Genomic DNA, 21290 nt, shown 5'->3' with positions numbered 1-21290 from the left:
TTTCCACAAGACCTTCGTGCAGCATATCTTGCATGAGTAGAGAGAGCTAGAAAAGGAATTAAATGAGCAGCATGGTGTTTATGAAAGGTTTCCTTTAAAATTACTAATGACTGTATAATTTTAAAATTCACTGCTAATGCCTTAAATTTACTAAGCACTGTAAGCCAGCTTTTAATCAGCAGACATTGTAACAGTGTGTGCATATCTTGAGGATCTTCATATCCTTTTACTGTCTGAGAGATACCGGGAGACTTGGTAAAGAGAACCGTGGCCTAGTTTTTTCAGCATAGCTAGCAATTCATTTTCCTTTCTCTGTTTAATGTGATTCTATCCAATCTTGTTTTTCAAGGGGCTTCCACTAAAGATCACAAGCTCCGAGCGATCAGTTAATGCACAACATAAGACAGAAGTCAAAATATAGTACACCAGCAGTCTTCCAATTAGTACATTGAAAACTGGATTTAAAACCTTGAATAGAGTATATAAGAGAGGCCATTCCAGAATGTGTAAAATAGCACAATAACTGGATCCCCAAGCCCATTATTAAGGAGGCATAGGCCCTGACTCAGGAAGGCACTTAGGCACATGCTACAGCAAGTGTCCTGACTTGGAGCTATAATTGGTTATAATTCTCTGATTTACCTCTGAAAAATATGGGGGCGGGAAGGAGACACAGATCCATGTGTATTGTAGGAGAGGAGTGTAGTATACTTCACCTAGCCAGTCAGAAATGTCAAGGTAGACTTAAGCAAATTGTTACCTCATATATAGGGCTTGTTGGAGGAGAACTAAGAAGAAGAAATTACAAACTGTTTTGGATGGAGAATGAGTGACTAATCTGTGGATTGTGAAGGAGATTTTCTGAGCGAGAGGGGATCTAGAGCCCTGCCTGCATGAAGGAAATTAGCACCACTGTACCTGTATTGCTGTAGTTACACCAGTACAAGCCTTTCACGTGGACAATGCACCAGCCCAAAGCAGGGCTTACATCAGTGCAGCTGACTTCCTTCCACCTGCTACCAAAGTGTCACTAGGTCAAGCCTGGCTTCACACCAGTACAGTGCACTTACACTAGGGGTTTGCAGGATGTAGCTACACTGGTGCAAATTTCTTTAATGTAGACAGGGCCTAAAATGGCAAAATTTTACCTTATCCTGGGGCTGGGGTGAGGGAAGTGGAGCGGGCTGCTCCCTGCCCCCCGCTAATCCCCTGGGCCACTCTGGGACTGCGGGGCCCTCAAAAGTGCCCCCCCACAGCTCCTGCCTCCCAGACCCTGGGCGGGGGGGAGCCCCTGACCACCCCAAAGACCCTCTGCCCCTTATCCAACCCCTTGGCTCCAGCCCAGCACCCTTAACACGCTGCTCAGAGCAGCATGTTGGAGCTTTACCGCATTGTATGCGAACCCACCTTATATCGGGTCACGTTATATTGGGATAGAGGTGTATTATTCACTTTCCTACTCTCAGCCCTCTGTTGGGGGGAAATGAAAAAATTGTTGCTCCTTGACATAGATTAGAGCCAGGATGACCCTCTGGGTCTGACTCTGCCAGTTTGAGCCCTGCAGCAGTCAGGAAAGAGATCAGCAGCATTAGGCAGTTTGCTCATGGCCCTTGAAATTCAGGCGTGTGCACACACTGTTCCTGGTTGTGTGCTGATTCCCCTATGAAGCAAGAGCCTTGCCAAAATGCTAAACCAGCTTTCAGCAGAAGCACACTTGTTAATCAGGCTCCTGGGCAGCATTTAGATCTTCCGGATGCTGCAACACCAACAAAATATGCAAGAGCATCTCTCAGAATTAAAGGAACTGCATCCTGAAAAGCACTTGAGAGCCAGCTCATTAGCTCTTTGTTTTCATTGCAAGTTAATTAGTCTTCCCTGCCTCTTATAAATTCCTTTCAGCTGTCGGCTTGAGTTTCCAGTGAATTTTCTGAATTGCCACAACTCCAAACTGTGTTGTTTCAAAGGCTGTGCCCGTTAGAGCACATCTTCCCCACTTCCCTTATGTCCACAGGAGGTGGATGTGTCACATGAAGATCTTTGCAGCAGATCACTCCCAGAACAGAATCCAGCCTTTGTCTGCTGATATCTTTCTCTTCTCCTTTTCTTTTCTTTTCTTTTTCTTTTATTACACTAGCATCTTCAGCACCCAGTGAGGGACCAGGGAGTCATTGTGTTGGCTTCGGTACAAGCATAAAGAAAAAGACAGTTGCAGTGCCAAATAATTTACCATCTTGGTTTCAACAAGGCCCAACAAGTGGATGAAACCAACAGGTGCAGGGTGGCAGGGAAGTAGGGTGACCAAATAGTGTGAAAAATCGGGACGGGGGTGGGAGGTAATAGACGCCTGTATAAGAAAAAGTCCCTAATTTCAGGACTGTCCCTATAAAATCGGGACATCTGATCATCCTACAGGGAAGTGGAAGAAGGGGATAATAGTGACACAAGTGCATTTTTCACTGCAAGCAGTCTCTGCTTACCATCTTCCTAGCCATTGTTAGCTGTCATTTGTAAGCCTCACAACAGAGGTGTGAAAGCGCATTTCTTCAAAACAAAGGTAACATGTTAAGAATTTCCTGGATACAAGAATCAATCCAGACATGTAGTAAGTGTTTAACCTTGTAATGAAAACCAAAAGCCAAAAATCCTGCCTTTGTTGAGGAGTTACCCAGCAAGACTAAACTTTAGCTCAGGTGAATGTCAGACTTAAGTTCTAATGAACAGTGGGGAGGGGGGTGTTAACTAAAAAAAAAAAGCTGATAAAAAAGTAAAGTATTTGCAGAGTCAGTAGAAACGCTGACCCAGATAAAAGTGTGTGAAAATTAATTTCATGCCCTAGAACTTTTTCTGCATGTTTTCTAATGCAATATATCTGATCCTCCAAAAAGGAAGTAACATATAAGATCTCAGCAGCTCTGAAGAGTCACGTTGGAATAATAACAAGAAGACAGTTGGAGAAGGATTGTGCACATGTACTTTTTGCACGCATTAAATACACTAAGAAAGGAGAGATTAATGTCATTATCTTTCAAGATATGGGTGTATATTCTGTGCCATCTATTCTGTGAGATTTTTAAATTGTGAAATGCCATCATCCTGGACAACTCCCCACAATCGAACATGGTTTTTAGGGAGAACAATAAAACCTGGTCTTCCGCCCCACTGTATTCTAGTTCCATCCTGCTCCAGTTGAAATCCGTAGCAAATTTCTGTTTTAAATGGCAGCTGAATTCATTATGTCCTGGATTATTCGTCAGTTGGAAAGCTGCAAAACCAGCTATATCTGCTGCTGCAAACGTGACCCAATGTTTCTAGAGCACATGATTCTTCAAACTAATCGATCCCCAAAAAATTAACCTCCAAGCAAATTTATTTTGGCCTCTTTTTTACAGTAAGCACCTGATCCTGAATTCTTTGTGCTCCCCAAACTCCCATTAATGTTCAGGGAGTGGGACGGAATTTGATGTGAAATAACAAATTATTGTTACTATTAGTGTAATTGTGATTAAACCGATGTGATGCAGGCTGCAAAGGGAAAGTTCATTCTATTTCTTTACATTCCCAGCTTTTTTAAAACATTTAATATATAGATGGAAGGGGGGAAAAGGACACAAGATACTGTAACTTAAAAGCCAAATCCATCAGTGCAGTACCTAGCTGTGTAGCAGGCTGTGAGCTGGACATCTCCATGGTAGACCACAGAGCAGCCACCCTCAGTAGCCTCTGCAGATCCAAGGTGAGGGTTGGACCAGAAGTGGATGCTGTAGCAGGAGAACCACTAGAGCTGTGAGATGATGTATAACCCCCCTCTATCCCCGCCTAGTACAGTCACCACTGTAGAGACCTTCCAGAGCCATGGATGTGTGACTGGATGTGCCCCCACACATCATCTTAACTATTTATGTTTTATTCAGTCTGAAAAATATTCCCCTTTGGCCTTTGCTTTGTGTCCCAAGTAAATAATGACTTGGAAGGTAATGATGGCTCTTCACTTCTATGTACGGCACCTGAGATTTGGGAGCTATCTAAGGGCTTGTCTACACTACCGCGCGGGGTTGATCTAAGATACGCAACTTCAGCTACGTGAATAGCATAGCTGAAGTTGACTTACTTAGATCTACTTACTGCGGTGTATTCACTGCAGTAGGTCGACAGCTGACGCTCTCCTGTCGACTCTGCTTACGCTTCTCGTTCTGGTGGAGTACTGGAGTCGACGGGAGAGTGCTCAGTAATCGATTTATCGTGTCTATTCTAGACACGATAAATCGACCCCTGCTGGATCAATCGTTGCCTGCTGATGCAGCGGGTAGTGTAGACAAACCCTAAAAGTGGCCAGACTTGCTTTGTTAGCTGTTTCGATGTTTGGGATTTCTTTCATGATTTCACCCTAGCTGAAAGCATATATAACATAAGGTGGTTTGATGGTTTCTGATAATGGGAGCACATGAACCTAAATGACGAGAGACTGTAAGTGACCATACACCAGCGTATAGTGGACTCCTGGCATCCTCTCCCACAATCTTTAATGCCTCCTTGATGATTACTTTTAGCTGAAAATAGGTAACCTGGCCTGCTCTTATGGGCTGCTGTCCAGATTGCTCCGCGTTTAACATCATAAATGTAAATACATACATGCACTTACTGAAAATGAGAGGACAGATAATGCCTAATGGCAGCCGCTCCAAATGAAACACAAGTACAATCACCTGAAAAGGGAGTGAAGTGATTTCTTGTTTTATTGTTACATCCTGTGCTCATATTATTTCCTTTGCTGCTTTTGCACTGGCTGCTGCTGTGTTTGGCAGGAAATTGCAACCCTGATGCCTCCAGCTCAGTCAAAACCAGAAATAGTCCAAACAGCCTGATAAGAGAAACCACATTTTTAATAACAAAATTTGGATGTAGGCAGCCTGCTCAGTATTTTCTTTTCTGTTTTCTTTTTTGTTTTTCAAATTAGGGAGAAGGGGGACGCTTTTCTGTGTGTAAGCAGAAGCCTGGGTCAATGGTTGGGAAGCTATCAGGACTTGGGAGACCCAATTTTAATTCCTTGCTCTGCCACAGACTTCCTGTGTGACCTTGGGCAAGTCTCTTAGTCTCTCTGTGCCTCAATTTCCCCATCTGTTAAACAGAGATAATAGCACTGCCCTACCTGACAAGGGTGTTGTGAGGATAAATACATTCAGGATTGTGAGGCACTCAGATACTGTGGTGATGGGAAATGTATAAGTCTCTACGATAGGTAGAAATGTTGCTATCTGCAGCCCAACACAAACTAGTCACAGAATTTACTCTTGATCATACACATTATGGTATGACACCTATTCATTCTAATAAAAGTGAACTGATTATAATTTATCCTATCTTCTTTACAATTTGCCAAGCTCACTTTAACCAATAATTAGTTCAGGGCTTGATCTTTCAGGATTTGAATCAATCTATTTCTGTATTTTATTGCCTTAAGTTCTCTCTGAAATGTAGGCATGTTAGGTTTTACTCTCTTCCCTCCCTGTCACAAACTGAATGATCTGTGGGGATTGGAAAGAGGTGTGTGGTAACTGAGCTAAGCCCTGTATGCATTATGGCGGGTAATATTAATCCTGCCTATTCCTTTGTGTATTTCTACCAAGCATATCACTGTGGTTCCCAGACCTGCTCTAACATTGCTTAATACAGTGTTCAGAATTGGGTTGTAATTTAATTAGTTGGGGGGAACATTCATAGCATGGTGGATTGCTTGTTTTTTAAATCAGTGTATGTGTGCTGGAGAGGAAAACAGTCTTGCAACACTGCTACTGTAGCAACAACTATGATGGGAAACAGTTATCAATCATGGTTCTGGCAAAACGGTGTCTGAAATAGCTTTCCAATACATATTTTACTAGCACAATTTAAGTTAGTGATAGACAAGCCCTCAGTGTGTTGCATAGTGTGTAACTTTTTAAAGGGTGTCCATCTCAACTGTGTAGGAAGAGGTTATGTAAATATTTTGGATTATTCCTCTTTACATCTATTTCAAGCCAAATAAGTTAACGATGAACTTTCTATTGGTTGGCTAGAACCCATCAGGACAAACACCACTCTTTGGCTGAATTTTCTTATGTATTCAAACAGTGTCCTCCTGTCTCTAAACTACTGACTGCCAATTTAAAATAGTACGCAAAAGTAATATTTCTCAGCCATTCTGAAAACACAGCACTTCTATTTGATGAAGGAATAAAGAAGCAAGAAGAAAAAATAAATAAGGTAATGTGATTGTTTCATAGGTAACATATACGGCTAGAAGGTGTAATGAGAGAACTGCTGAAAAACATCTTCGAGCAAGGCTTTTCACTAGAAAAATTCTGACAAGATTTAAAGATGGGGATACTGAGGAATTGAGAGACTGTGAACTGTCTAAATAAGTGTGTGAAGGAATAGATCCCCAGATGTGTACCTTTTTTATTTTTTATTCCCAGAAAGGCTCGGTTGCTATTGATTTTTACATGGAAAGCACTCAGATACTACAGTGATGGGCAGCAATATAAACCCTCACACAGATGCCCTAGTCCATGATTTGTCTCTCTCTTTTGTAGGTCTTCAGATCACACGCACCATGGTGAAGTGTAGAAGCACCATGTGATGAACTAATTTCTAGTACCAGATGTTCAGGTAGCTGCTGTTTACCAGGTTTAGGCATATAAAGCATTACATCCTAGTGTTGCCCCCACTAAAATCTCCCTGGAAACATTCCGATGAGCAAGTAATTTTCTGCTTTTTTTCCTCTTTTTATACCACCTTTCTCCCTTGCCTCCTCACCTGCTTCCAAATACTTGGAGGTAACTGGCAGAATCTAGGAAATTTTTGAATAAAATGTTAGTCTGTTGTTTGTCTTGCTGTAATTTAAGATAGGCTCAGATTGACAAAGTTATTTAGGCTTCTAAATTCCATTGAAATCAATGGAAGTATAGGAGTGCAAATATCTTCATGGTTCTGGGCCAAAGAGAACTCTGAAATACAACCCATGTTATCATCTGGCTTTAGTATGGAGGTGGACAACGCTTCATCACTAGTATAACTTACCTTGGATGCTGGCTAATATAACAGTGGCTGTCTGTGCAACATTAATAAGGAGCTCCAGTCATAGACTTTGAGCTCATTGTGTGATTTTTTTCCTAACACACCGGCTTTTGAGGAAGTTTAGTGTCTCGGAGCTCTCTGGTGTCCAGGGGAAATGTGTACTTTGCACCACCTCTTAGATGTGGTATGCCTCCCCTTTTCCTCCAGATATGCCTGGCCAGGTCTGCAAAATGATGCAAATGGGATGGGTGAGATGGGATCTGTCCCCTCCTGGGGTAGTAGTAAAGAACAGGTCCAGGGACAGAGCACAGCGTAGCCCTTGGTGTTTCTAAGTTGTGGTTTTGTTTCTGTTTACTGTGTCATGCACCTCACAGTTCAAATGGATTTGATACATTTTCTTCTTGACCTTCACCACCTTAAATTTAAGTGCTTCTGTCAAGGTTTCCAGGCCCCAGACTCGTCCTCATTAGAGTGTAACATTTTAAGGTGTATCAAGTCCTTAGTACTTCTCCTATTCCCTGTTTAAATAAATACCTGATGTCAATAGTCAAAAACCAACCACCACTTCAAATGAGCCTCTGGGGGCAGGGATATTGTTAGATTCCCATGGCTGGCTATGCAGTAGCTATTAACTAACCAAACAAGATTTCCCCAGAGCTGTGCTGACCTTGATCTGTGCACAAACCAAGATGTTTAGACACAAGGTGCATGTAAGGTGAAACTATTAAATGCAAACATTCATTTGAAAACCATGTACTTTATTTTCTAGGTTATTCTTGGTTCAAAAGCCTTTTATTGAATTGGTGTGTTTCTCTGGGGTCAGTGTAAAATGCTGGGGTCCCTTTAAGGAAATCATGGTTTCCAACAACAGCTGTTGTTAAATGAAAATAGCCATATCCATTTCAGCTCCATTCAAAACACAAGATAAAGCCAGTTAAATGGGATAAGGACAAATTAGTGGGAATGGAAGGGCAGGGATTATTGTTTCCAAGAGGGTCAGACACCTTGCATGTTTTGCAACATTGTAGGTGTTTGTAAAACACTCCAAAGTGTATCCTTCAACTTCATTACTTTATATTTCATGTTGATGTTTTTAATAAAAAAACGTGTTCCCTTGCTTTATGGGTTTGTCTGGGAAACAAAGGGGAAGTGGATTAATTAATCCACAATACACCTATCAGGTATGTAAGCATTATTTATTCACATCATAGAGATATGTATAGGACTTGCCCAGGCTTACACAGAAAGTCTGTAGCAGAGCCAGAGAAGCACCCAGATCTTCTGATTCCAGTCTTGTGCTCAAACCATAAAGCCATACTTGTTATATGTGCTTTTTGTTATTGTAGCAATGTATATTTAGTAAATTACACAAGATTACTGACTAAAAAGGGTACTTGTATGAGGTTTGCTAAATAGCTGATGAAGGAATGATTCTCTTGCAGCAAAGCTTGCCTAGTGCTTAAAGAAAAGAAGCTTAGAAATCCAAAACCTTATATGTTAAAACTGATGTCTGTCCTGCAAAACCTGCCAGGATGAATTGAATTTTCAGCATGTTGATATAGATTTCCAGACAGTTTATAGCTGCTAAGTATATCATAATAACAGCATATAATCTACAAACTGCAGACCATACATTGCCTATGCAGCTGTGAATATTGAATTCAATATCAAACAAATAATTCAAGTAAATAGGTCTGTAATTTTTATTATGGTAATTCTTTGGGGAAATCCATGTATTAGGGTGAAAAATATCAGAACCCTTAGGGCTGTGACTTAAACACTCAAAAGGTACGAGTCTTGGATTCTCATTTAAAGGGGTCATTTCAAGAATTGTGCCCATAATGCCCTTTTTGATGCTCTGCCTACCTGAGTGTTCCTTGTGTTTGAGTACTTTATGGGAAATAGTTGGAACATGGACCAGAGGGAGATCTTGGCTACCTTTGTGACAAGTTTGCACTTAGCAGCACAGTTCTCATTGAGTTGCAAGCTTATGTCTTGCCTCCTCCCCCAGTACCTCTCTCTCTTTCTCTCTCTCTCTCTCACTGGTATGAGTCAGAACTCCCATACCCAAGAGCCCCACCATTCCAAGTAGGGGCTTGGTTAATTTTTAGTGCATATGCCCCTGACAGAGCTAAAGTCCGAGAGATTTTGTGATCCTGCAGCGAGAAAGCTCTATATAGGCAGTAAAGTACATCAGCATTGGCGAGTAGAGAATCTGAGTTGGAACTTGGAAGGCCTGGGAAGGGTCACAAGTTCAGGCTAAAGCTTTGCCTCAAAATATTTGTCACCACAGCCTGGATGTAGTAAGTTTATTGCACTTCCTCTGATGTCCGTTCTTTCCTTTAGACAGACCTCTTCCATCCAGACAGGGAAAGGGCAGGGCAGTGCAAATGCTCTGAGAACATTTTCTTTGATGAGAGACGCTGACTGCATAACATGTAGACAGAAGGATAATAACCAAATTTGAGTAAGTCTCTCTTGCTCAAATCTGGAATATGTTGGTTAGACAGAGGGCTTTCCTAACTATGAATCAGGACATTTATACTCCATGATCAAACAAGTATAGTAGAGCACAGTGTCTTTTTAAAAAAGAGAGACGACTCATTTATTATGATTTGCCATTCCTCTTTTCAGTAATAAGACTGAAATGTAGGCTTATTTTAGCTCAGGAGGGAAGCAGCGCTTTGTGATACTTATTTTTATATCTCTGTCGATAGGGGGACGCAACACATACCAACTGCCTGTCCCACTCCCACTAGTGTTTTGCATTGTAGACAGCCTGAGGAATGCTGAAGCCAGAAGGTTTGTGTCTGCTCACCAAAGAACTGGGTTAAGCCTAAATAGGAAGAGCCAGAGAGTCCAAAGGCTGTTCTCTGCCAGCAGATGTTTTGCATTATCTGCTGCACACTGATGCTTTCTGTGAACCTCACTAGGGCTTAAACTACCATGTTGGCATCTTCTGGGAAAAATCTTTGCTTTAAGAGCAAGGGTAGCTAAAGAACGCAAACAGTTCAAGGACTCCCACTTCCATCATAAACATTTCTTATACCAAACTGATAATTTTCTTAGTTTCAGTGAATCTCAAAGGAATTTCTTTTTACCCGGCTATTAAAAGGTATAGTTATTTTCCCTTCCCCACCCCCTTCCCACATATCATCCCACAGAAACATCTGCTCTAGATCTATGTTCCAGATCACCGGAGATCTTGACATTTGGGGATTTGTTTCCTTCAGCTTGAACAATGAAAAGTCATTCCATTTTCAGATTCTCAGTGCTGTTATGTTTGAGCGGCAAAAAACTGCACGGGAATGTTTGAGTTTATAAAAAAGAGTTTCTAATAGGTTTTTTAAAAAATCCTTAAACTATTTATATTGGTGTAAGATTTTTGTCAACTTTTTTTTTATAGCAATCTAAACGTTGCACTCAATTTGAGACCCCTTTGAGGGAGACAGCATAGAATCATATCAGGGTTGGAAGGGACCTCAGGAGGTCATGGACCACACAGACTGGGATACAGAAGGGGGAGTCAAGAGATTCATAGATCCGAGACCAGAAGGGATCACTATGATCATCTAGGTTGACGTCCCATATAACACAGGCCATAGAACTTCCCCAAAGTAATGTGATGTGAGTTCTGTCAGTAATTTGGTGAGTTAATTTGGGCAAGGCTCAGAACCTTTCCCATGCCTCAGTTTCCTCACCTGAAAAATGGGAATGATGATTACCTACCTTTTGTAAACATCCTGAGATGTCTGTATGAAATGCACCATTATATGTGATTATTTATTATCTGATGTAATTTCAGTAGTGCCAACCCCAACCATTCAAAAATTAGGTCAGGTCCCCAAAAATCCTGAGATTGGCTTAAAAAACATGAGTTTTTAAAAAATATATATATTAAATTTGAGACCTTTTTTATTTGCCTTCTGGTTTCTTAGCCTTTAGGTTTACCCTCAGGTTATGGTTTCAGTTTTTTCTCTACACCAGTGAGGAGTAGAAACTTATGTTTAGAGCTGAGAATCTCACATAATCGCTGTAGGAGCCGGGGCTTTACGAAAAGCATCAAACATTGTAAGACTCACCATAAAATCCTAAGAAGTAGCAACACTGTAAATTTTTATAATCCTTCCTTTAAAAACAGAGTGGAGATGGGGCTGTCTCTGTTGCGGTCACAGTTCTCATCACCTTCCAGGAAAATAGCTGTCTCCAGCCCTCGGCTCAGGAATGCCTACTGTTACTGTGGTAGATTTGGAGCTGCCTGTAACTTACCACTACTCTGTGTGTTTGTCTGACTGCTCTAAGGGGGTTTACTGTATGAGATGAAGGGGTTAATTCAAGACAAGGCTGGCTGCGCATAGGCAGGAAAGAGTACAATGTCTTCAGATAGCCACTCATCTACCAGCACTCTCAGGACACTGCAAGAGCCATTGACTTTGAAGCTCCACCTCTGACACCCTGCTGAGCTCACCAGACTGGTTTTGGGCAGCAGGGCAAAAGGGGCCTGGGAAATTGAGAACAAAGCACTTTGGTTGGATTTAAAAGCCAGACCCTCGAGAACATGGTGAGGGAGAGTCAAGGGGAACAGATTGAGACCCAGGCTCCCTGAGGGTAGAAGTCTGGGGTAAGATAGGCCTGCCTAGGATTCTAGGTAAGGTAGGCATGCATGCAGACCTTTTGTTTTAAAAAACCTTTTCTCTTATGCTGTGCTTTGCTCCTACTGGTAAGATTAAGCAATACTTGGTTTTAAGAAGGCTGTTTTGGGTCACTGTAATCCAGTGGTCGCAGCTCCCGAAGGGAAGAACTACAGGTACTGATCCCAGCTGGCTTGAGCAAGGTTGATACACAGGGGACTGTGGCTGGCTGGGACTCAGCCTAAGAGAGAGAGTTGGAGGATTCTGTCCAAAAGAAAGGAAAGGCATGAGTCCTGGCAGCTGAGGGGGTGCATTCAGAGAGACCAAAAGAGGGGTAAGCAGTGTAGTGATCTCTGTAACTATGACAGCAACTAAGGGTATGTCTACACTGCAATTAAAAACCCAGGGCTGGCCTGTGCCAGCTGACTCAGGCTCACAGGCTCAAGCTGCAGGGCTATTAAATAACAGTGTAGACATTCCAGCTGCAGCTGAGGCTGTAGGACCCAGTGTGGGGGGGAGCCCAAACCCAAGCCCAGATCAGCTGGCCCAGGCATGGATGTCTAATTTCAGTGTACACATACCTTGTATTGCTTTTTAAAATTACAGTTCAGAGGAATTAGAGCTTCTTTGTATTTTGAGACCGAGCAAAGTAGGTGCAGTTTTCCTTTAACTATGTATAAATATGTAACTTTTTCGACTCAAACTTCTTGAAAATGGTTTCGGTTGTATATCACACCCCAGTCTCACAGTTATTGGAATTGCTTTGATGTTCTTTCCAGAAATCAAGCCGTATCTTCTTTTGGGAAGAGCCAGAAAACATCTTCCTCACTTGCTGGAAAGGAGCAAAAGACTTATGGTGACTCTCTTCCTATCCAATTACAGATTTTCCAACTTCCCATTCAGTTGAATGACAAGACAGTCTGAAGTTTATGTCCAAATCCTTCAGATTGAGTTAAAAATGCAGGTGGTTCTCTATTTGCTGACTGAAATGACAATTTCCTTCAATCCCTTCTCTTGAACCATTCACTTAATCGTGACATTTGCTTCCCGTGTTCTTCTTGCTCTTACCACTCCCATGATTATTCTTTACCTCCGACCTCATTCCAAACCCATCTTACTCTACAGGCTCAAGGGTTGTCTGTTTGCCTGTCTCCCAGATACATGCACCCCTTCTGAGTCACGCTGAGCTTTTATCGTCAGGGCTGTTGCTACAGCTGCTGAAAACGGGAGTAGCCCTCCCTACCCTATCTTCATTCTGGTAAGAAACGGAGATAGGTAAAGCAAACGGTAACATTTGGGGCACATCAGAAGAGTCCTTCTGGTGAGGAAAATGGCATCAGGACTTCTGTCAGCAGGTGCCACTACTCTCTCCAGAGTTCCACCACACCCTGGATGGGTGACCTTTTTGTCAAGATGCCATCTCCCCATGGGCTAGCAGAGCAGATTGTGTTTTGGAGGAATGTGTCTATTGCTGGTGGACCTTTTGGGGTTAGTTACAGTATATACAATTAGCAGCAATATTTTAAGATTCCAGAATGTATGATAGGTCTCCACTGTCTGCTCAGCTTAAGCAATATGAAATCTTGTTCCAGACACTTCCCAGGTAAATAATGCTACCTCCATATGAACTGAAGTCCAAGTCTTCTGGTCTAGCACTCTGTCTTAGTAATGGTGAGCCAGAAAAAACTCTTGTCCCTCACTCTGCTCTGATTTTCGTTTTACTTGCTGGTCAGAGAATTGGGGTGGGTGTTTGCTTTTTTCCCCCTTCCTTCTGATTAGTTAAGTTTTTATTCCTTCCCACCCCCTGTAGGTGTCTGAAGTTCTGCCTGTCTTCAGTGCAGGTAAAAATACTAAAAATCCCATGATGTAAGTGATACGTTACTGGTGAGTAACATTTTCTCTTTTGTTTAAAATGAGAAATCTGGGTTTGGTCAAGCAGAAGGAAGGAGATGGAAGATTAAAAATCAAAGTTAAAGTGCCCTTATTTAAGATATTTTGTACAGTGAGAAAATCCACTGTTTTTTGACCTCTCCTGTAAATCACAAAATAAGGTCTATACTGTATGGGCTGAATAATAGCCGTGCTGAAAACATAGACCACATGAATGTGTTTAACTGAGAAAAGGGACAACAAAATGGACCTGTGGCACTATCCAAAGCTCATTTATTGCTTTATTTGCTGTGCCACAGACAGATGAAATTTTGATTTTCATGTTGTTGGAGATCTAAGTTAAGAATTCTTCTTTGGTGGAAAATCTGCATATTCTGAAAGGAAAAGGGAAAAACCGGATCTGTCAAGATTCTGATGACATTTATATCTAAGACGCCAATTGTATCATCGAAATAGACAACTGGTCTAGTTGTTCCTACTGGTTCCCAAAAACCAGCCCCAATGTGTCCCAGAGCAACAGCACCATTAAACCACAGGTCTGACACCTAGATCCTGCTGGATCTAGCCAAGTGTAGAGGACTGGGACAATGAGAAGCACAAATACCAGGGGGGAAATTGGGGCCAAAAACTCTAGGATCCATGGGTCGGATCCAGGTGTTCACATGCTGTTTCTCCAGGATTCACTGGGATCCAGATTTATTTTGGTGTAAGAGGCATGCCTACACTTGCTTTCCATTTAGGCATTACAATTTGGAAGGCGGGGAGAAAAATACTGGCTGGGTCTAGGTGCCAGACCCAGGGTTTAGTGTGGTATTGTTCTGGGGTATGTATGGGCTTGGCGGGGGGAGGGGTGAGTTTACAGCAGTAAACGCAGTTAGTCTGCTCTCTATTTTTATGTTCTAATTTGTTGTCTTGCACACTAAAATGGGCAAGATCCAGGTAAACCTATCTTTTATCCACACCGTACAGTGATGCCTGTTGTTGCTTCCAAATGAGCAGAACTTCAAGTTGAAATACAATCCCATTTTATTTTGCTTCAATGGAAAGAATCCCTTTGCAAGGATGGGTCACAGAGAGAGCAGAATGAGACCTCAAACTGAAACCATTTAGGGAAGAAAGTTGTAAGGACTATATTTTGCCAAAGAGAGAGAGAGAGACCGATTCCAGCTCTGCTGAGAAAAGAAATGATCACTAAAACAGCTAGCAGTCATTTAGGAATTGAAAAATGTAGGTATAGAGTAGCAATTTTGCAATAGAAAATCCTGTGTTTCAGTCATTTTGTGAAATGTTAAAGTAAGCAAATATTTTGGAAGAGAAGCTATTTTTTAAAGTGCAGTTATTGTTAGAAAAGTGACTGAGTTATCCGGGGATTTTTTATTCTCCTTGATAACTTCCATAGCACATATTCTCCAGTTGAATAAAAAATGTTTTTCTCTAAACTACCAGTGTTTCCAATGCCCCCTGAGCTCTGAAAATCCGCCTGTGTTCTTTCAGTCAGTAGCTAAGACTCTGCAGTCAGGACAGAGGCCATTCTGCTTCTGATGCATGAGCCAGACCAGAATCCAGCTCCTTTGCCTGCAGCTGTGTTGGCTGTGCTTTGCCAGCAAGAGTAGAGCTTGTTTGTGTCAGTAAACCCGGCAGATATGACGGGGACAGTCACAGGGGATCAATGTATTAGGAAGATGCCCTCTTTACCTAGTGTCTCTTTCTGAACATAACCATGGGTTAGACGGCCACTTTAAAGTTGTTTGTTCACCTAGCTTGAAAAGTAACGTTAATTTGTTTTGAAAATTCATTCATACATTTGAACATTTGTTGGGGGTGGGGAGGTTGGTTGTTTTTTGTTTTTGTTTTTCTCTTTAAGGATATTTAGAACGCTCACATCCTGGAACTGCACCTTTCCTGTACAGTAACAAACCACTTCTCCAAAGGTGCACACCATGGCAGTCCTTCCCTCCCCTGCTGTTCCTTTAGACACACTTCTACTGAGCCAGGGGTGGGCAAACTTTTTGGCCTGAGGGCCACATCGGGATTGCGAAACTGCTGTGCCTCCCCAAACAGCCTGGCCTCCGCCCCCTGACTGCCCCCCTCAGAATCCCCAACCCACTCCTTGTCCCCTGACTGCCCCCCCCAGGACCCCTGCCCCAACCACCCCCCAGGACCCCACCCCCTATCCAACCCCCCTTGCTCCCTGTCCCCTGACTGCCCCGAACACTATCCACACCCTTGCCCCAACCGCCCCCCCAGGACCCCACCCCCTATCCAACCCCTCCTGTTCCCCACCCCCTGACTGCCCCCCGGAACCCCCTGCCCCTTATCCAACCCCTCTCCCTCCCCCCCCTCCCCCCCCACGCCACTCAGAGCAGCAGGAGCTCACAGCCCTGCTGGCTGGCCAGAACCAGCCACGCTGCCGTGCTCCCCGGCAGGAGCGGAGGGCCAGAGTGCTGGCGGTGCAGTGAGCTGAAGCTGTGGGGGAGGGGGGACAACAGGGGAGGGGCCGGGGGCTTGTCTCCCCGGCCGGGAGCTCAAGGGCCAGGCAGGACGGGCCCGCGGGCCGTAGTTTGCCCACGTCTGTACTAAGCTGTCAGTATTGAAACTGGCAAGAATCCAGCGCTCCAGCATTTCAGAAGCCACTCTTCTTGTGAATTCTAGTGTAGTGCTAGCTTCCAGTGCAGCTGGAAGATGGGGAGACTCACTCGTATCTGCCTGCTCGTTCTTCAAAACTCGGCTGGTAGCTCAAGTTGAACAATGTCCGTCTTCTAAGTCAGACCAAAGTGAAGGGATGATTTTGAAAGAGGAGTGCAGCCTGTATGTGCCACTAGTATATCACAGCAGTGTTGAGAGAGTGAAGAATAAAACTGAGATAACAGACCACTTGGAAGCCACACAGGTAATTGGTGTGCATTATTCTCATGAGGCTATAAAATTATTTGCGGTGTGATGTGGTCACTGCAACATAGTAAGAGCAGACTGTAAAATTCCCAGCTACCTGTCTCCTAATATACTGGCACATTAAATCCTCTTGGACAGAAGTGTGAATGAAGAGAGTGATAAACTGGGGAATGCAAAATGTCTGCAGCAGAGTTCTGTTGACTGACTGAGGGAAATGATACTGCTTGAGAGGTGGGGGAGAAACTGGAGGTGAAGAGTTTGGTTTCTGCACCTTTGCTATCTGCATTTCCTTTCAGTAGTTTCCTGTAGTTAGCAATGCCTAAGGGCCAGATGGTTAGTTATTCAGAGATACGTTTTAAGTGTAATTGTCATGTTCAACCTGGTGAGATTTTGAGGGGTCCAGGGGAAGGAAAATCCTTTAATATCCCTTCACCATTTTTTCTCTCTTTCAGTTCCCCTGACTCTCCTCATGGCAAGCTTTCCCTAAGCCAAGGAGAACTAGATATTGCCTATCTTTTTTCCCTTCCTTTCCTCCCTCAAGAGCTGTCAGTATTGTCCCAGAGGTCACCCAGACAAGCTGCTTAAGAAATAGCTGAGGGTCCATCCAGGAACTGAGCCCAAAACCACCACAGTGTTCCAGGATCTTGCCTGGTGCAGGGCTCAACGACCAAACTTGGGTCCAGTGTATTGAAGTGCGGACCTGCGGCAAAAATCCCTTCTGTGTAAGGGAATATGCGTTACACATTGCTAAGTGTGTATGAATCTAACAATCTTGCTTAAGACTCACCTCTGAATTTGTTCCCAGATGTTTTCTTCATGTTCAGATAAATCAGATATTCACCTGGATTATAACAATGAGAGAATCCTCTTTCCTAGTTTCCCAACAGCTGACGATATGCCCGAGAGGCCTAATCTCAGATATACCAGTGTAAATCAGGAGTCCATTGAAGTCCATGTATTGACTTTAGCCAACTTCTTCTGTGATGTCCTGTTGACTTCATAGTGTGTGGTTTGTTTAAAATGCACGTTATCACTTTTAGTATTGGATTCAGGATGTAGTGATTTTGTGTATGACACAAAATTCCCGATTTATCTGTGGGTCACATAAAGGAGATGTTCGTTGCGGCTGACTGTTCCCTAACAGGAAATGTTGGGGTGGTTTTGTAGTCAGTCCTGAGTTTGCTAACCGTTTGTAACCACGTTAAAGACGAACAAAGCAAAGGAGAAACTTCACTGAGTGCGCACAATAATGACTGTTCAAAATGTGGCAGCATGACAGCGGTTTGCTGGGCTTCCCACTCCTCTTTTATGTGAGCTGAGAGATTCAGCTCCAGCTGTGGAGTTCCTTGAAGGCTAAAATGTTCATTTTCACTTCCACCAGAAAGTCCACCTCTCTAAACATCATCAATTAATAGGCAGATATTCCCTGTGCTATATCAACCCCTTGCCCGAGTAGTATTGGGGAGAGACTGTGTGTATTGTAATTTCTTTAAAAAACTGAACACACCTAGTAGTATATAGGGGGGAGTGAGGGGAATCCTGTCTCTAAGGAGTCCGAGCTTAAATAAAGCTACCCTTTTTTGACCTCAGAACTTGAGACCAGAGATCATAGTGACCAGAGATGGAAGGCACTTAATAGATCACACAGTTCTCGCCATGGCAGGATGAAGAGGAGACTTATTCCTTATTGCCATGAAATTACATTCAATCTCATATATGTGGGGGTTAGAGTTTCCAAAGCATTCACCATTGGCCTAGCTCTGCTCCCTTGACAGTTGTAAGGCTGCAATCCATTATTGTTTTTTCTGGACTTTGATATGGCACCCATTTCATTAATATCTCAGGATCCTACCCAGTAGATCGGAGCCTGACAATTCCTTATAGTGCCGAAAAGGAACACAAAAAATATTTTTTTAAAAAGTTTAACAGTTGGGGGGGAGGGGCAGTTTTCATTGAGCAGGTTGCCACGAATTGCATCAATCCAAGAACTGCTTGTGGTTGTCATAGTCACAGCCTACAACACCCAAACAAAGCAGCAAGGAACCAAAGCTGGCATCCAAAAGCTGTTATATTAATAACATTCTTCTGGTTAATAACTACTAATTTATGTATGTAGTTTTCGTTTTTAAAAAAAGGTATGAAACCTAATAATCTTTTGCCCACAGCTTGGTATGGGTTTTTAAATAAAGCCTAATTTTTCATCCTCCCCCAAAATTGGACTGGAATTTCTGATTCAGTAAGAATCCCTGCAGCAAGTTCTATTGGTATGACACATAGGTAAAATCCTGACCAGTGAAGTCAGTGGTAACACTTCCATTGACTTTAATGGGGCTAGGATTTCCCCCATGAGAAAGGTGATTCAAAGGTGATTGCCCAGTGGGCAGTCTTTCAGAGGTCATTGCACACATGACAATATCCATGTGATAAATTGCACAGGGCTGTGATAAATAAATTTATTACAGGCCTATGAGTGTATTGCTTGCTTCCTAACCCATCTCCCTAAGACTTATTCTAACATCCCAAGTCCTAGAGTAGCTTCAAACTCTACCATTTTTTCAGTAAAACAACCTGAGTAAGAAAAGTTTTATCCTTCCTCCTCCTCCACCCAAATAAGAAATTTATGCCCCAAAATTTACCTGCACAATGCCCAGGATAAGTGAGATTCTGTCCTGAGCCAGGGACTCATTTTCGTCTCTATAAAATATCATAGCTGTAAAATTTGGTACCTTGGGATCCTGCAAAGCTAAAAATACGAGCTTTATGCAATTGGAAAGATAAGGCTCAAATTCCTACCTTCCCAGTGGAGCCCAATGCCTGGCAGGGGCTGAGATATCAAACTTAAAAGTAGTGTGTGTGTGTGTAATATATAAACAGCTCTTCCAGGCTAGTTTTGAAAGGGTTTTGCACTTACCAGATTTTATTTTTCTCTCCCTCTGAGACCTGCACAGTTGGACTTATGGCAGTGGTTCTCGTGACTCCAAATGGGGTTGTGCCATTAGCAGATGGGGTCACGGCAATCCCTCATATGTGGAGGATGCCATTTTGCTCCACATCGCATGACCGGTTATATATAGTGCATGTGAGGTCACCATGCATGGAGGACACCATTTTGTGCAATGAAGAGGCATCCCCTGCACAGCATGACCTCACCCGCACCATATGTACGAGGTCATGCTGTGTGGAAGATGCTATTATGTAGGGCAAAATGGAGTCCTCCATACATGTGACCTCACACGTGCAGGGAGGGTGAGGTCACACTGTGCGAAAGATGCCATTTTGTTCTACAGAATGGTGTCTTCCATTCTGCCTGGCTTCTGGGAGGCAATAATTCTTTAAAATGGGGTCATGCCGACAAAAAGTTTGGGAACCCCTAGATTATGGTAACTTCAGGCCCCTGCTATAAGAAATAGTCCTAATAATTTTTTTTAGACTTTACTAAAATAGATTTTCTGTGACATATGGCACATAAATGGTACAACCTACATGGTTATGCGGTGTGAGCTAAAGGTTTCATGAGCACTCATTTAGAATAACCTGCATAGTTTATTCATGCCTTCATCACTTGTGAGTAAAGCAGCCATTCCAAACTTACGCCAGTAAAACCTCTATACCATCCCATTCCATCATGTAGTTCCTATTTAATAGGGTCTACAATGCACACTCCAAAAGCATTTTCTTCCCATGTTGGGGGCAGACACTGAGTGCAACAGCCATTAGCCATAACAAAGAGGTCAGAGTCCAGAACCAAAGCGACCAGAGATGATCGCTGTACTCAGGGACTATTGATTCAGCGACTGCTGTATTCTCATCAACTCGGTCGTTACTGTAAGACCTTGCAGGGGGCTCTCGTTAAATAATAGCTAGTGGTTGATTAATGTGCTGTGAGTCAGCAACGCAGTATTTTAGCTTTCTCTAGTTGCTATGGTAATGTTATTTTAACAAATAGCTTTTTAATATTTAATGAAAACTACGCTTCTGGCAAGCTAGAGTAAGAACTACTCCAATTACTACTACAAAGGGTTAGCAATGAAGAATATTTCAGAGCCACATTTTTTCCCCCCAGAACTGTCAGCTCCCTAAAAATCACTTTAATTCATTAGTTGCAAGGAAATGTAAGCCTGTTCCCAAGACACAAAGCAAATGTAATGCAAATCCGCAGTTACTCTGCAATTGAAGGTTGTCACTTCTTTGGTGTGTAATGTCAACTCACTACATGAGGACATAGCAGTATGATAGCATTTATTAAACATTTATTTGTAGCTGGAATTCCTCATTTTACCTGTGCCTGCCTGATTTTGTTTGCTTCATGTTCCTTATGTGTCAGGTTGGATGCTTTTTTCCCCGCATCAGCTTGTACAGGAGGCAGTTGCTGTATCCAGATCAGACTCTGGAGTGAATCTTTTTTTAAGGTGAGCACCTGTGCTCCCTAATAAACCAAATATTCTACAGGGGAGACAATAACAGAGAACCAAGTCCAAAAAATAATTAAAAGCTCTTTTTATGAATTACATTTTTTTTTTTTTATCATCTGCATAATATCAAAAGTTGCTGGGCTTTTCAGATAAGAAAGCTGCTCTGGAGAACTTATTGTGTGTGTGTCTCACAAATAATATAAGAAGGAAACATAACGTGAATAATTCTATATAATGTGAGTTTCATAGATAACATATTTATATTACATAATTTTATATCAAGCATATAACATTATTTGAATGTTAATTAATTTTTCTTTGTGAAGTGCTTTGACATCTTCAGAAGATTCCATTCTGTTCTAGATACCTGACGTAGTTCTCTGGTCCACAGCACTGTTGTATCTGAGCACCT

General features: G+C 42.5%; 1 protein-coding gene across 3 annotated transcripts in view; it reads left to right on the top strand.

The window, feature by feature from the left end:
• ZHX2 (zinc fingers and homeoboxes 2) overlaps positions 1–21290 on the top strand; it is a 116333-nt gene that overhangs the window by 31738 nt on the left and 63305 nt on the right. The window contains exon 2 of one of the 3 annotated variants that reach the window (XM_074943895.1): positions 13495–13568. The exons of the other annotated variants lie outside the window; for them this stretch is intronic. The gene's annotated coding sequence lies outside the window, so the exon portion shown is untranslated. The remainder of the gene's footprint in view (positions 1–13494; positions 13569–21290) is intronic. 3 annotated transcript variants of the gene reach the window in all.

The sequence above is a fragment of the Natator depressus genome, chromosome 2 (assembly GCF_965152275.1).
Source record: "Natator depressus isolate rNatDep1 chromosome 2, rNatDep2.hap1, whole genome shotgun sequence".
Classification (NCBI taxonomy): Eukaryota; Metazoa; Chordata; order Testudines; family Cheloniidae; genus Natator; species Natator depressus.
Note: the sequence above shows the minus strand (reverse complement) of the source record. Positions and strands in the feature narration are given on the sequence as shown.